General features: G+C 37.1%; 1 pseudogene; it reads right to left on the reverse strand.

Moving 5' to 3' along the window:
- Positions 1-10,473: 10,473 nt before the first annotated feature.
- LOC118000967 lies at positions 10,474-11,261 on the reverse strand (annotated as a pseudogene).
- Between the last annotated feature and the right edge of the window lie 701 nt (positions 11,262-11,962).

Consider the following 11,962-nt stretch of genomic DNA (forward strand, 5'->3'; position numbering starts at 1 on the left):
AGTGACCACCAGCTGACCAGTGAGTGAATCAACTCCAGAACCACATTCAAGCATCCACTTCTTAGGATTACTTTCAGTACGAGTTACCTTAGGTTGAAATTCCAAGTAGCAGAACTTGAGGAAAAACAAAAAGTATATTTGTTGTTGTTGTTCATAGTAGTTTCCTTTTAAAAAATAAAAATTTAATTAATTAATTTATTTGAGAGAGAGAGACACAGAGAGAGAGCAGGCTTGCATGTGTGCATGCATGAGCAAGGATAGGGGCAGAGGGGGAGGGAGAGGGACAAGCAGACTTTGCACTAAGTAGGAACCTGACCTCACCACCCTGAGATCAGAGCTGAGCTGAAACCAAGAGTCAGACACTTAACCTACTGAGCCACCCAGGTGCCATGGCAGTTTTCTTTTTAAATTTATTATTATTATTATTATTATTATTATTATTAATTTTTAAAATTCTAGTAAGGTTAACATACAGTATTATATTAATTTCAGGTATACAATAGAGTGACTCAACAATTCATTACTAAGTGCTCATCACAAAAAGTGTACTCTTAATCCCCTTCACCTATTTCACTCATCCCCCCACCCACCTCCCCTCTGGTAACCACTAATTTTTATTTAAGAGTGTGGTTTTTTTGTTTGTTTCTTTTTTTTCCCTTTCTTTTATTTCTTAAATTCCACATGTGAGTGAAATCATATGGTATTTGTCTTTCACTGACTGACTTATTCCACTTAGCATTACACCCTTTAGATCCATCCATGTTGTTGCAAATGGCAAGATTTCACTCTTTTTATGGCTGAGTAATATTCCATTGTGTATATATACCACTCTTCTTTATTCATCTATTGACAGACACTTGGGTTGCTTTCATAGTTTGGTTATTGTAAATAATTCTGCAATAAACATAAGGGTGCATATATCTTTTCAAATTAGTGTTTTCATATTCTTTGGGTAATTCCCTAGTAGTGGAATTACTGGATCACTTGATACTTCTATTTTTAACTTTTTGAGGAAATTCCATACTATTTTCCAAAGCGGCTGCACCAATTTACATTTCCCCCAACGGTGTACAAGAGTCTTTCTCCACATCCTTGCCAATGCTTGTTTCTTATTTTTTTTGAGTTTAGCCATTCTGACAGGTGTGAAGTGTTATCCATACATTGTGGTTTTAATTCAAATTTTCCTGATGATTAGTGATATTGGGCATCTTTTCATGTTTCTGTTGGCCATTTATATATCTTCTTCGGAGAAATGTCTGTTCATGTCTTCTGCACATTTTAATTGGATTATTTGTTTTTTGGGTATTGGGTTGTATAAGTTCTTTATATATTATGGATATTAACCAGAATATTCTAGATATTAACCCTTATTGGATATATCATTTATAAATATCTTCTCCCATTCAATAGGTTATTTTTTGTTTTGTTGATTATTTGCTTCACTTTGCAGAAGCTTTTAATTTGATGTAGTCCCAGTTGTTTATTTTTGCTTTTGTTTCCCTTGCCTCAGGAGACATATCTAGAAAACTGTGGCTACAGCTGATGCCAGAAAAATTACTGCCTGTGCTCTTTTCTAGGATTTTTATGGTTTCAGGTCTCACATTTAGGTCTTTAATCCATTTTGAGTTTATTTTTGTGCATGGTGTAAGCAAGTGGTCCAGTTTCATTCTTTTGCATGTGACTATCCAGTTTTCCCAACACCATTTGTTGAAGAGACTGTCTTTTTCCCATTGGATATTCTTTCCTGCTTTCTCAAAGATTAATTGACCCATATAACTGTGGGTTTATTTCTGGGTTTTCTATTCTGTTCTATTGATCTATGTGTCTATTTTTGTGCCAGTACCATATTGTTTTGATTACTACAGTTTTGTAGTATATCTTGAAATCTGGGATTGTGATACCTCCAGCTTTGCTTTTCTTTTTCAAGATTGCTTTGGCTTATTGAGGTCTTTTGTGGTTCCATACAAATTTTAGGATTATTTCATCTACTTCCATGAAAAATGCTGATGGTATTTTGATAGAGATTACATTAAATGTGTAGATTGCTTTGGGTACAATGGACTTTTTAACAATATTCATTCTCCCAATCCATGAGCACAGAATATCTTTCCATTTGTTTGTATTATCATCAATTTCTTTCATCAATGTTTTATAGTTTTCAAAGTATAGATCTTTTACCTCCTTGGTTAAAGTTATTCCTAGGTATTTTATTATTTTTGTTGCAATTGTAAATGTGATTGTTTTCTTAATTTCTCTTTCTGCTACATCATTATTAGTGTATAGAAATCCAGAAAACTGCTGTATGTTGATTTTGTATCCTATGACTTTACTAAATTCATTTATCAGTTCTAGTAGTTTCTTGGTGAAGTCTTTAGAATTTTCTATATATAGTATCATGTCATCTGCAAAAAGTGAGAGTTTTACTTTTTGCTTTCCAATTTGGATGCTTTTTTTTTTTTTTCCTGATTGCTGTGGCTAGGACTTCCAATACTATGTCGAATAAAAGTGAGAATGGACATCCTTGCCTGTTCCTGATCTTAGGGGGAAAGCTCACAATTTTTCCTTATTGAATATGATGTCTACTGTGGGTTGTTAATAAAAGGTCTTAATTATGTTGATGTATGTTCCCTCTAAGCCTACATTGTTGAGGGTTTTTATCATGAATGGATGTTGTACTTTGTCAAATCTTTTTCTGCATTTATTGAAATGATCATATAGTTTTATCTTTTCTCTTGTCAGTGTATTATGTTGATTGATTTGTGAATATTAAACCAACCTTGCCTCCCAGGAATAATCCCACTTGATTGTGGTGAATGACTTTTTTTAATGTATTGTGGGTTTTGCTAATATTTTGTTGAGGATATTAACATCTATGTTCATCAGAGATATTGGCCTGTAGTTCTCTCTCTCTCTCTCTCTTTTTTTTGTAATGTTTTTATCTGGTTTTGATATCAGGGTAATGCTGGCCTCATACAATGAATTTGAAGTTTTCCTTCCTCTTCTATTTTTGCATAGTTTGAAAAGAATAGGTACTAGTTCTTCTTTAAGTGTATGGTGGAATTCATCTGTGAGGCCATCTGGTCTTGGACTTTTGTTCTTTGGGAGGTTTTTTATTACTGATTCAATTTCATTGTTGGTAATTGGCCTGCTCAAATTTTTTATTTCTTCTGGATTCCATTTTGGGAGGTTATATGTTTCTAGGAATTTATCCATTTCTTCCAGGTTGTCCAATTTGTTGGTATATAATTTTTCATAATATTCTCTTATAATCCTTTGTATTTCTCTGGTATTGGTTGTTACGTCTCCTCTTTCATTTCTGATTTTGATTATTTGAGTCCTCTCTCTACAAAAAGAGTATTTTACTAAAAACTCTAACATGTTGGAAACGAGGAACATAGCTCAGAAACTCATCTAAGGAGGTCTTGCCCATGAATGAGGGTGGGGAACGAGACAATTCCTTCCCACTTCACAGCAGAACATCAACAGCTTTGTCATCTCGAGGGCTTCACTGTCTCCACTGTGGTAGAGACAGCTATGCTGGGAAGACCTGTCAGTAGATAGCACCGTGATTCCGCAGGATGGTGGCAGCAAGTAACAGGTGCAGACATTCATGAGTATATGTGTGAGCCCTCTGGGAACTCTCAAGCATTCTCTAGAATCACCTACTCTATCAGGCTGATAGAGCCTAGGGAAGCTTGGTTACAGCTCTGGCATTACTAGAACACTCAGCCAAGTACAAACACCTAGCAGGTTCTCAATCCATTTTCCACTCATCCTTCCCCAATTCAGTGCCTTGACCCTGCTGCCTTTCTGTCACCAAGGAGGCAACCCTGAATACACATTTTAATTACTGTCAGTTTGAGGAACCCTTGCTTCCAGACACACCCTTGCATTTAATGACAGTATCTGTGAAAATTGTTATTTTTTTATTAAATTCCAAAATGGCAACTATTTTTTCAAAGTGGGTGGAGGAATCAATAACCTAGAAAATCTAGTATTCAAAATGAGCTTTTGAGAAAAGATACTGTTTTGTTGTTCTTGTAGTTATGCTTTGTTTTGTACCTTAATGATTCCATGAGTCACTGCCTGAATGATTTGTCTTTTCTTTTGTTTTCCTTGCCTTAGAAAGTTACCTGACTTCCCATGTATTAAAAAAACAACTCAAAATTTGATAAAGAGTTAGAAATAAAAATATTAACCTTATAGTTTATTTTCATTCTGTCCATACACTTTCCTAAGCCTTCTTCTAGGTCAGGATTCAGCTGGAGTGATATGTCATCCTGAGCTCTGATTGGTGTCCCAACTCCTCCCATACAAGTAGGATTAATACGAAGTGCATGAAATAGTTTTAATCAGATCAGAAACAAGAACTATGGACACAAAAAGAGGTCAGAGAGGGTACAGAAGAGGGATAGACAGAGGGACAAATAATATAAAATTACAAAAAGGTTAATATGAAATCCTATTTTTCAGGAAGAGGTGTCCTTATAAGGCCAATATGGGGTTCATTTTCATATAATTTATTAATTTTAATTGGGAGTTTATCGTTTATTTAAATTCTATAGCTATATCTTCCTGTCTGAATCTAATACACAGAGAGCTAATTGAGAAATTGAGAGAAATTGACCAACATGGACAAAAGATAAATATCAAATAGGTCTTGGGGTCATATTTAACAGATAATTCAATGTTGAAATTATTTTCACTTCCACCTGCTGTCACAAGACAATTAGCAGCAATCAAACTATAATTTTCTTTATTTATTATTTCTGACTAGGCCTGAGAGTTAAAATAGAAAGTAAAGTAACACAAATGACAAACTGAACAACCTAGCAAGTGTTTGACTGAGATAAGTTACACTTCTGCTAAAAATTGAAAATTGTCACTTCCTTGTTAGAGCTGAAAATAGCTCTTACAAGTTGTTCTTTCTGATGCAAATCCATATTAAGCTTTGTATATTAACACAAATCACTCAAAACAATTCCACATAAGTACACATAGACTTAGAGAGAATTATGTAGTAAATAATACTAGATTGTTGATAAAGCATTTAATGTAGTTTAAATGAGCATTTTATCCAAAGAGAGATGACTTGAGATTTTTCTCTTTCCTTCTATAAATTTAGTGGTTACATACTAATTCCATTTAATAAATATGTATTGTGCAGCTGTTAGGTAAAAATTCAGAGACTAGGTGCTCCCAGGACTGCAAAGATGAGTAATATGTAGTGAATACTATGTAATTCACAATATAATCATGGTTATGAATATGTAAATTTATAACTTATTAAAATGGAAGGCAGCACAAATACAGTGGCCATTCTGAGAATGGGTAAGTTATTTTTAATAGAAGTGATGAAAAATGAGCTTATAAAAGTAATATCATTTGAGACAGAGTTGGAACTCTGTGCAGTGTTTCAAAGGTTGGTGATGGGCTTTTAGGGAGCTCATTCTGGTGGAGGGTCTGTCATGATCAAAGTTATGGAGAAGTGAAAGCTCATGGTATATTCAGGGAATGGCCAGTTGAGAGGATAAAGAAGGGTAGGAAAGAAGAGGGAGATCAAATTGAAATGGTATTATGGAGGATATTAATATCATATTAAGTAAAAGGGTTTAGACTTAATCTACAAATAGTAGGGACCCAGTGAAGATTATGGGACAAGAGAGTAATGTAATTAAACCTGTGCTTTGAATTCATGACTAAGGACAGTGACCTAGGAGACTTTGAAAGTGCAGGCAGTAGACTAGTTAGGTGAATATAATACAGGTGGAAGAGGAGGTCACATTTGGAAGAGCCTTGAAATGTTAGAAACTCATGACAAGGACAGTTTTTTGTCTTCCAATAATCTTTTTCCCCATCTTCCTTTGAATAAAGATTAATCCTTGCCTCTCTTGCAGTTAGATGGGTCCATGTGTCTAAGGTCTGGCCAATGGATGAAGAGGAAACCATGCAATTTCTGTGGAATTATATCAGAGGAAGAGGTTTCCTTTTTATCTTTTCTCCTTTCTGATGGTTAGAATATAGTGCTATAGACTAAATGCTTGTGTCCTCCCAAATCCCTATGTTAAATCCTAATTCTTTTTTTTTTTTTGAGAGAGAGAGAGCATACAAGCATACAAGTGGGGGAGGGGCAGAGGGAGAAGGAGTAAGAGAATCCCAAGTAAGAGAATCCCCACTGAGTGCAGAGCCCAACACGGGGGCTCCATCCCACTACCTGAGATCACAACTAGAGTGGAAATCAAGAGTCAGACTCCTAACCCACTGAACCACCCAGAAGCCCCTTAATTCTTCATTTTGGTGAAATATTTTGTTCATGTCTTTGCCTGTTTTATAACTAGATTGTTTACCATTGAGTTTTGAGAGTGCTTTATATATTGTAGATATAAAGCCTATGTCAGATCTGTGGCTTGCAAATCCTGCATTCTCTTAACACAGAAGTTTTTAATTTTGGTAAATTATTAATTTCTTCTTTTACGGATCATGCTTTTGGTTCTTGTCTACGAACTCCTTGCTTAGCCCTGTCCCAAAGAATTAAAAAAACAGAAACAAAAAAAAGAGGGCACATCAACCTGTTTGAAGTTAGTGATGCAGAGAAAGATCTTAAAAGGAGCTAAGAGGGGCGCCTGGGTGGCTTAGTTGTTTTGCGTCTGCCTTCGGCTCAGGTCATGATCCCAGGGTCCTGGGATCGAGCCCCACATCGGGCTCCCTGCTCAGCCAGGAGCCTGCTTCTCCCTCTCCCACTCCCCCTGCTTGTGTTCCTGCTCTCGCTATCTCTCTCTCTGTCAAATAAATAAGTAAAATCTTTAAAAAAAATAAAAATAAAAGGAGCTAAGAAAAAAAGACATGTTAAATGCAGTCTTTATAGTGCTGGAAGGGAAGGTACAAAAGGAATGATTAATATTTTAATTTCATATATCTATTTATCTGTCTATCCATTCACACACACACAAACACACACACACACACAGGGAAGTGTCCTTACACAGCTGGATTAGCAGACTCTGTAAGGCTGATACCTGAGCTTAAAGACCAGAGCACAGGTGGACAGGAAAGCAAGATGGATGTAAATTGGCGAAGAGCAAGAACAAGCTGGAGCTTACAAAGACAGACTGAAATCCTTATCAGTTCTCATTGCCCCAGATCTTGATGGTATGAGTGTCCTGCAGAACCTGAGGCCCCTCAGGATGGAGCTAATCACACACACACACACACACACACACACACACACACACACACACCCCTGGCCTAGGAGTCAGACAAGGTAAAGGAGGATCCTGGGGGAGGTGGAACAGTCAGAAGCCTGGCTGCAGCCTCGCACCAATGAGCTCATCCAGCAGATAAACAACCATATGTGTGAGCTAAAAAAAATTTCCCCCAAATCTCAGACTCTATCCTATGGCCCTCCCTACACAGAAACATATAGGCAGGGGAATTCTGGGAAGTATAATTTAGCCTTACTACCACACGTGATGTTTTGGTTTATTTTAGAACATTTAATAAAGTGAACATAATGATAAAGATACCTGAAAAACATTTGGAAAAAGGAGTGCGCTTGTTTGGTAGATTGAGATCTAGTTTGTTGTGGGATCCATACCCCAGAAAGTTCATAAACTTTGCTTAATGGAGAATATATCTGGCTTGGCTCCAACAGAAAACAAGTTCTTTTTAGGTGAGATTTTGATGAGAATCTGTTAAATTTATCTAAATGAAGAGAACCAAGAAGGAAAACTGAGGTCTCTAGAACAGCACTGGCAGGAAGACTTTCCTTCCCCATAGCTCCAGTAGGCTGAACTCCACTGGAGCTGTGGTGGTCAGGAGCAGGGACAGCCAGAACCTCAGCATCACCTAGAGAAGAACAGAAGAAATAGGGGTGCCTGGATGTCTCAGTCCATTAAGCCTCTGACTCCTGATCTCAGGGTTGTGAGATCGAACCCCATGCCGGGCTATGTGCTCAGTTCGGAATCTGCTTGAGATTCTCTCTCTCCCCCTCTTCCTCTGCCCCTCCTCCTGCTCACCTGTGTTCCCTCTCTGTCTCTCTCTAAAATAAATAAATAAAAATTTAAAAACACCCCCAAAAAGAAATACCCTAACTCCGTCTCATCCTTTGGGTCTCCTGCTAAAGCCTCCTGGGACTCAGAGCAGCAGACAGAATGGCTCAAAATGGGTCTGGGATGCACACAGAGAACAGCTAGCTCAGTGAATGATATCTAATTCAGCCAAACTTCCTAACATTTACCAAAGAGCTTGGAATAGTTATGATGATAAACAATATGGTGTAGGGTTTACATTTTTTGTGAAACTTGTTCTTTTCCACTGGTGTTGAAACATATTCATCATCATCTTTACGAATGCCATTAATTTTCATTTTTCCTCAAAAGGAACATTGCCCTATAAATTATTTTCATAGCAAAGAGTGACTCAACTCTCAATAAAAGTGATTTATGGAAATCTGCCATGTTCTCACTCTGCAACTCATAAATTTTCCGCATGTAGTCAAACTTCTTTAATTGTTCTGAGTCACAATAATGCATGGTCAGGCACTGAAATGCAATTCGACTATTTGAAAGGTGAACGCAAATAATGGGTTGATACGTCATTCAAGTAATAACGTAAGAAAGCGAGCAGCTCAACAAAGTCAAAGCACTCATGAACTTAGTTCAAAAAGTTGGTGGATTTAAACTCATAAAGTCAATGTCATAACAAAATACTCTTCTAGTGCACTCTCACTTTAAGTATAAGTTTTAAAAGTCAAGCATAAATCTCTGGCTATTTCTTTGGAGTTCATTCAGGGCTCACCACCCCCCTTTCTTTCCTCCTCTCTATTTTCAAGCACTTCCATGTACACCATCTTATTTACCCCTGAATAGAGGTATTATCCCCATAATGCAGATGATGAAACAAACCCAGGAAGTTTAAATAACTTGCTCACTCTATCCGGCCAGGAAAGCTAACACCCCATAAATTAAAAGCAAGTAACTTGCTTCCAAACACTCCAACTTTAATAAAATACTTTATAATATTTTAAAAGGCCATTTACCTGCTTGCTGACTCTGTAACCTATACTTTCTGTGACCTGTCATCCTAAAAATCAGTTTTTGACTTCACTCTTATGAAGGCCCTGCCTTGTGAGGAGAAAGTGTTAGTACAGCCTTATAGAAAAGGCTTTTAAAAATTTTAAAACTTCTTTGCAAACTTACCAGGTCTACAGTAGTTAAAAATGAATACACAAACAAACAAAACCAACTCAAGTGGTAGTAGTGACCTTTGAAAGCCACTCTTTAGTCAAGAGACAATAAGTTGACTATAGAGACAGAAGTCATCAAATGCATCAGAAACACAAATAGCCAGTTCAAAATCAGCTCAAAAAAGAAACCCTGCCAAAAGTTTGTTTGTTTATTTAATCTTCTTCAACAAGCATTAGAGAACACAGAGTAGTGTGGAGGGTTTTCTCAGACATGTATTTTCAGGAAAGTCTACTCTTACCTGTCACTTTTCTTCCATTCACAATGATCATATTAATAGCATTTATTGAGTTCTTACTTATGTGCCAAGAACCCTCAGATCTTTATAAACTCACTAATCCTCATGTAGACCCTGTGACATAGGTGCCCTATTTATCTTGACTTTCAGATAATGAAGTAAGCAGAGGGAGGTGAAGCAAATTGGCCCAGATCACCCAGCCACTATGGGCAGAGCCAGGCTCTGAGCCCAGATGGTCTTACTCTTAATCTCTGCATTGTATTGCACTGCAGCCTAAGCCTTCATCGGGTCCCTTAGATGCATTCCTGTTCACCTGAAATCTCCTTCCAGAGCAGGAGCCATCTGTACCAGTAGGGTGCCCAGTACTATGATTGCTCAGCAAAGTTTATTGAATGATTGATAGAATGAATGAAGGAAGGAGGAATGAAAGAATGAGTATACAAATGTGTTCTGAGTAGTTGGAAAAAGAAGAGACTCTTTTAGAATAGGTGGGGTAGGAAGAAAAGGTTCCATCAAGAAGCCTTGAACAAAGGTAGAATTTCAGTAGGCAGAGATAAAGAAAAGGGAATTTCAGGTGGAAAAATTATATAAATTTGGAGACATTGGAAAGCCTAGAGATACATTCAGAGACTAGCAAGTTGCACCAATTGGCAGAGGCTTGGGCTACATGAATGAAGGCAATGCAAGGATAGGTCTGATCTGGTTAACTTGAGGTTAGTTTGCTGAATTTTTTTTTACCTTAATAGTTTTTTTTTTTTTTTTAGATTTTATTTATTTATTTGAGAGAGAGAGATAGCAAGTGAGAGCACAAGTGGAGGGCAGGGACAGGGTGAGGGAGAAACAGACCCCCCGCTGAGCAGGGAGCCTAATGTGGGGCTCGATCCCAGGACCCTGGGATCATGATCTGAGCTGAAGGTAGATACTTAACCGACTGAGCCACCCAGGTGCCCCTCATCCTAATAGTTCTTATTTAAAGTCATATATAAGATTACTTTATTCCTGCATTTTCTCAATTGTTTCTTCTGATATTTGCCCTTTTTCTTTCCTACTTGGTGAGATTTGGCTTTATATTCAAGGATCTTTTCATGGCTGTTGTCCACTTGTAGTCTAGTGATAACCACCTTGCTAGGGTGAATGGCCACACGGACAGTTGTGCCATTTGCCTTCTCTCGCTGTACTCGCTCAATGTAGATGACAGATTTCTTCCTGTAAACCTGGATGACTTTACCAATTTGCTGACCTTTATAGTGTTCTTGTACAACCTGTACATCATCATCCTCTTGGATGGGCATGGATCAAACATTGTACTTCTGTCTCAGCTCTTTGGAAAGAGGGGAAGACATAATCTTCCTGTGAATGTGGGAAGGCGCATTGAAATGCCTTCCATGGTTCTTGCTCTGGTCAAAAGTCACAAAGGGATTGAACTTCATTTTGGCCACTGGTGCTTCAGCAAAAGGAAAGAAGTGCTGAATGTTTTAAATAGCAGGCTGAAGGAATTACTACTTAAGGAAATGGACACCTCTGGAGAAGTATAAAAGATTTAAGAGGATGAAAATCTTGGGACTGTGCTTTCAGGAAACTAAATGAGCAGTAATTGTCAGAAATTCAGAGCAGGGGCTGCTGCCCTAAAATGAATGAATACCTGGATGAGTCTTAGGAAGTCTGCGAATCCCTGAAAGACACACAGAATTTTGTCTGTATTTGTGTATGTACACATTTCTATTGAGACTGTCTACAACCTCTCAATGATTTTCAAAAATTGTGATCCCCTGCCCCAAACAGGACTGCCCCAAGGCAAGCATCCAAATAGATGCCACCATTCCATATATCTAAATATCTTAAGATTATAAATGAAGTTAAATTGTTAAATAAAATAGGTTCTTCATCCTATCTTGGCAAATATAACCTCATACTATATAGTATAGTAATGATATTCAAATTTTACTTTGAATTTACTTTTATCAAAAATGTAAATTAATGTAAATGTTCAAAACCTCAAAATATTAAACAATATATTATTAGAAATTATCTATTAAAACTAAAAAGCAATTAAAATAAGAATGAGATACTACTACACACCTATTAGAATGACTAAAACCCAAAACAACACCACCAAATATTGGTGAGGATGTGGAGAAACAGAAGCTCTCATTTACTGCTGGTGGTAATGTAAAATGGTACAGCCACTTTGGAAGACAGTTGGACAGTTTCTAAAAAACTAAACATACTGTTATCGTATGATCTGGCAATCCCGCCTTTCAGTTAGTGAGTGGATAAACAAACTGAGCATATCCAAACAATGGTATATTATTCAACAACAAAAAAGAAATGAGCTATCAACCCACAAAAAGACACAGAGGAAGTTTAAATGTACATTATCTAGTGGAAGAAGCCATTCTAAAAAAATACATACTGTACAATTCCAACTATATGACATTTTGGAAAAGGCAAGACTGTAGAGACAATAAAAAGATCAGTGGGT

The sequence above is a fragment of the Mirounga leonina genome, unplaced genomic scaffold (genome assembly GCF_011800145.1).
Source record: "Mirounga leonina isolate KUSES-001 unplaced genomic scaffold, KU_Mleo_1.0 Mir_53, whole genome shotgun sequence".
NCBI classification, from domain to species: domain Eukaryota; kingdom Metazoa; phylum Chordata; class Mammalia; order Carnivora; family Phocidae; genus Mirounga; species Mirounga leonina.